The sequence below is a fragment of the Orbicella franksi genome, chromosome 12 (assembly GCF_964199315.1).
Source record: "Orbicella franksi chromosome 12, jaOrbFran1.1, whole genome shotgun sequence".
NCBI lineage: Eukaryota > Metazoa > Cnidaria > Anthozoa > Scleractinia > Merulinidae > Orbicella > Orbicella franksi.
Window position 1 is genome coordinate 14,108,152 of NC_138156.1, and position 5,677 is coordinate 14,113,828.

The window sequence follows — 5,677 nt, forward strand, 5'->3', positions numbered from 1 at the left end:
CCCGTAGGGCTTCATTCTGGGCGAGTTTGAAGAAATTCGATTTTTTCGCTATTTCCAAGTCAAGTTGATATTTAGGCGAAGCTGCTCTTAAGGTGGTATGGTACCCTCAATATGGACCAAAAAGGTTGTTTAAATATGGTGAAGAAAGATCACTTGTGTGCTATTGCACTCAAGAAGAGAAATTAAATTTCTAGTGTTTTACTCAAATGCTTGCTATGGAAACCAGCCACAGCCTTTTGAAGTAGTGTTTTATAGTATTGACGCCAACATTTCCTGCTCTTTTGCAAAACAAGAATTGACTGTCAAATAAGCATATCATGTAAGTTTCTGTTTTGTTCTGTGATATGAACCAAAGTTTTGACAGTTAACTCTTATTTTCAGTGCTTTTTACAGCTTTATTTGGATATGACCTTATTTTTTACCACACCCAGTGGACAAATCATCTCATGTCACGTGACAGACCTTAAAATGTTACGATTTTTTTGGTTTATATCATCACGACACTATTGGTCTTTGATGAGTCCAAGTTTCAGAAATTCTACTTAAAAACCTTGCGAAGTAGAAATGTTGGCGCGAAGTCAGTCGGTACAAGAGTAAACTTATGAGAAAACTGCACTTTAAGTTTCTTACACGAAGTATTAAGCATTTAACGAGCCACAAATAGTGGGGGGGGGTGCAGATTGGATCTCGGGGGAGGGGGTGCAATGGTTGTTCTATTTTGTAAAAAGTTACCGCAGTTGTGGGAAATATTCCTTGTCATAAGGGAAATGAATGAGCCTGTGATGACAATTTGAGGCAAAGCTTTTCACAAATAATTATACCAATCGAGTTGTGCATGTCTTAAAAGTTTTTTCTAAATGGTTTCGTTCATATGAGTTAAAAATAATCTATATTTTTGGTCAGGTTCTTATAGTAAACAGTCGTTGCTATGGCCGTTGCCACGTGAAAAAAATTATACCACTGTGTACTTTCCTTAAGTTTCACACTCATCCGGAAGGAAATTCTGCAAGATCGTTTCAAAATGTTTTTGACAAGTCCTCAAGGGTCTTAAGTCTTGTATTTCCAAGAAATTGAATTTTTCATGAACATCGCCATATTTTAGGGTACCATACCCCCTTAAGAACATTAAATTTCCAAGGGGCAACTATCAGACCGATAATTCCGAAACAGAAAGACTCTATTGTCTTTATTGTTCACCACTAAATTTTCTTCCGCGCGCCAGTTCAAAAAATCTTATTGAATTATTTTCAACTTTTTTAGATGAAAGCCGTGAAAGCCAAATGTAAAATTCGAAAAAGAAAAACAGACAAAAACCCACTTATACAATTTTAATTGTTTATTTTCTATAAGCACCCTTGTTTACAGAAAAAAATTCACGGACGAGTACTGTCCAGTCGGGTATTTTCCTCGGACGAGCACTAGGGGCTGATAGTGTCTCTCCGCGGATGAACACTATCGCGTCACGTGATCAATTCCAACCAATAAGAATCGGAGAAAATTTAGTGGTAAACTATAATCTGTGATAGATAGTGGGTAGCGTACAATGTGCGCTTGTTAACAGAATGACGGCCGCTTCTTTGCGTTTTCGAGGTGCCTGTGGAGAGTATTTAGATAAAGTTTTGAGCGACTAGTGGATTTATACTAAAACAATTAGATTATTCGCCCTCGATTTCTATGGGCGATAGTTGACTCGGGCTGCACCTCGTCAACTATCGCGCGATAGAAATCTCGAGCTCAGGCACATCCTCGCGTGCGAGCGAGACTACGCCGAGCTGAGGCTTAGGCGGCGCTCCCATACATTAACTTCTGTCAATCAAAGATAGACACCAAAATATGAAGGGATGAAACAACAAGAACACAGCTATCGATCCCGGTTTTTTTCTAGACGGTCCACCACAGAATAAATGCACAACGAAACCCGTTGGTAAAATATTAGACAAGATTTCAAGCGTGTTTCAAGCGACGGCATTCAAGGCGGCTCTCTGTTCTCACCTAACTTCAGCGAAGTGAAAACCTATGTCAGCGCTTCTTCGAAGTCCGATCTATCAACACAGAAGAATACACTCTATACCTCTCTCCGGTCCGTGGGTCATTCGTCCATTCACTTTTCGTTTAAAATCAAAAATTGAAAATTGATGTCAATTTTTGATTTTCATGATTTTTATCATAAAAAAAAAATAAGAAAGTGCCAAATCGAAAATATTTTTCTTTTTTTCCTTTAGGTAGAACGTTGAAACAGAACTTATATTTTTACTTTAATCCTGTCAAGAATGAAGAGAAAAATGAATTTGAGCGGCTATTTTGTTTTTCCGACAAATTGTTGCAGTCGGTGGCACGGCTTAGTTTTTCTGTTTTCGACGACGGTCTAAAAGTTGAAAATTGAAAATTGCAATCAATTTGCAATTTTTGTTTTTCGACCAAAACATTCCAAATCGTTTACAGAACTACTCCAGGGTGAGTTGGAGGGGTCCATTTGCACGGTAATTTTTTTGCGCCCAGCCCCTCCCCACATCCCTGCTTCCTTCCCTGCTTAAGTCGCGCTCTCTTCTACTGTCGCTTCGCGGTCTTTCGCGACGTTTAGGAACGTTTTGTGAATGTTGTGTCTTTTCGTCGCTCAGTTCTGTCCATTACGGCGAGCAGCGAGACTTTTGACGTTAGTCAAGAAGGAAAAAAGGCTTAGTTTTAATTACTTCAGGGGCTGATGTAACCATATCGAGAAATCCTCGAGCTTTTCAGGCGCGGCGCCATATTGTAAAATAAGGATTGGACTGGATCGGACTGGATTGGACTGGATTGGATTTGTAACACGTGGATTTGCAAAGCACGTAATACACACTTACGCCGTAAGCCGGAAGTAGCATGAAAGCGAGGCCTAAGGGCCCTCCAGATATTTCCCGCGAACTTTGAAAGAGTTAACATGGAGGCAGAAACCTCTTCGATTCGCAATTTAGAGGTGGAAAAGTTGAAACCAGAAGATATTCCTGGTCCAGTCATAGAAAATGAAAGTCAGATTGGAAAGTGGACAGTGCAAAAATGAAAGTTTTGGTTTAAATGTAGACGCCTAAACCAGCAAGGAAATAAAAAGCAACTGTTAATTAGAAAAGTAATAACTCGGCCAGTGACAGCTGCCGGTTGATGTTTACATTTTACTATTGTTGCTATTTAATGCACTTACATCTGAAGTTTCATTTTTATTCCTTTTTATGACAGAGTGCTGGCATTCAAGGCCATACCGAAATACCGTGATAATATTTACGACCAGACCCAGAAAAGAGCTACACAAAGGCGAAACTTCAAGGACATTTAGGAAATGATAAGGAGAACGTGGCAGATAATTTGTCGATTTCTTCGTCAGCCGAAAATCCAGAGGTTTTGTTCCCAACAGATGAAGTGGCAAATGAAGTTTTCAACAATAACTTTTCATTTCTTCCAAATTTTGTTCCGATGGATGCGTTTCCACATATCTATTAAGAAGTATGATAATGTTAATGTTCTGAACTCAAATGACAAAGGGTTACGAATGATGAGATTTGTCCATGACTTACAAGTGTACAGGGATCCACAAAAAAAATTATGTCTTTGTGAGAGCCTGCTGTTGGGCCTCTTCAAGAGAGATCGTAAACACAATATTAAATTAACAGTGCAAGGAGGTAGTACGTGTACTGATAAAATTAAATCAGCATCCTGCGATCGTCAGTGCCCAGCATCCAAAAGCGAATGCTGCTGTCATGTAATGGCAGTTATTTGGAAACTGGAAGACATGACAAGAAAGGGAGCGTTGAAAGAGTCCAACAATAGAACACGTACGTCAAAACCGCAACAATGGAGCAAACGAGGAAAAAGAGAAGTTAACTGTTCACCGGTAATGACCGCAAGTATTGTAAAACCAAGGCATGCCTCTGATGGGCCAGGTAAAAGAAAAAGGGGGATACATAGTCAATTCTATGATCCTAGACCGGTGAAGTCAAGAAAAATTGACCCTGACTCCATAGTTAAATTAAAGGAAAATCTTCAAGAGATCAATCCAAAACTTCCATTTGCTTTGATGCTGCCAGAAGACAGAAATATTCCTACTGTAAACACCTTGATTGGGTCAGTGGCAAGAGGATCAGTGCTCCACAAACAGCTTCAAGGATTTCAAATGGCTAGCACAAATCCTGTCGCCTCCTGTGATCCAATTTCTTACCAGTCACCCAATCCAGCAATGAATGGAAGTAGTAATTAAAGTGGGCATGTTCCTACCCAAACAAATTCAAATGTTACGGATGGTCATTTTACTAACCACTCAGAAATTCTACTGACAGTCAGCCCAGGCATACACCCATTGAACCCGAGTGTCTCAACAACAGTTCCCCCAGCCAAGGGTTTACTAATTTTCCTCTACTACCCAGCAAATGTTGTGAGTAAGTTGTGGACTTGAATCTATTTTATAATGCTCCAAATATCTTGAATAAGGTTCAAGTATCTCTCAAGCAGCACAGGAGCTTTACGCCAAGACAACTGGTCAAGCAAATAACAATGTATAGTATGAGGAGAGAAAACGCCGCATCACAGCGTCAAAGTTTGGCAAATTTTGAAAAGAAAGAGTCAACCAACACCTGAATTTATCCGAGCAATCTGTGACCCAGTTGATATCAGCAACTTGCCCTTTGTTAAATATGGCAGAGAAAATGAGGACAAAGTTGCAGATATGTATGTCAAAAAAATGCATGAGGAAGGTAACACTGGACTGAGAGTGGCAGAATTTGGTTTAAGTGTCAACCCATCCCTACCTCATTTAGGGGCATCTCTAGATCGTGTTGTTTTTGATCCAATGTCAAATGATAAGTTTGGAGGAGTGGAGATAAAAGCTAACCCAAAGGCAAGATCCATGGGTCTCTCGATAGCTCAAACTGTTGGCCACCCATCTTTCACAGCAAACCATTTTTTGGTTTCAAAAGATGGGCAAATTATTCTGAACACTGAGCATTCATATTGTTATCAACTTCAGGGTCAGTTGGGCCTTTCTGTGCTCTCATGGATTGACTTTGTGGCACATTCAGGCATAGGAGACATATTCAAACAACAAGTGTTTCCTGACAAAGACTTGTGGTCCAAAACTATGATTCCTAAATTGAACTCACTTTGTTTCAACCATGCTCTGGATTTTTTTCTCGTTAAATGAACCTAAAACTTACTAACATCGAAGAAATGTTCTTATACAATGAATTGAGTCCACATGAACTGACCTCAAGTAAACACAGTAACTTTTAAAACGTCAAAATTAGACTGAAAGAATAGGGTTTTGAAAATTGACAATTAATGATGCAACAGTCCACAACTGATTTATGCAGGCATGCATAGACAATGGTACTACTTGATCAAATATGTGCCATGCCTTCACTCGTTTGATTGATCTTTCCACGTGGATCCTCACATTAGCAATGCTCATAGTCTCAAAGCATTCGTCCTTTGTGAATTGATCTTGCACTGACTGTCGTTTGGGCGGAATATACAAACTTGCACCCTTCAAAGCCATAAGATCATGTATATCAAATCCTTTGTCAGCAAGGTATTTATCCCCAGGCTCCACAAGACTACAGAAGTCACTCTTTTCCACAATTTCTCTGTCACTTATGCGGCGAGGATACAGGTAGCTGACAAAAGTTACCCAACAGTTGGGAGTAATGCAAAAAAA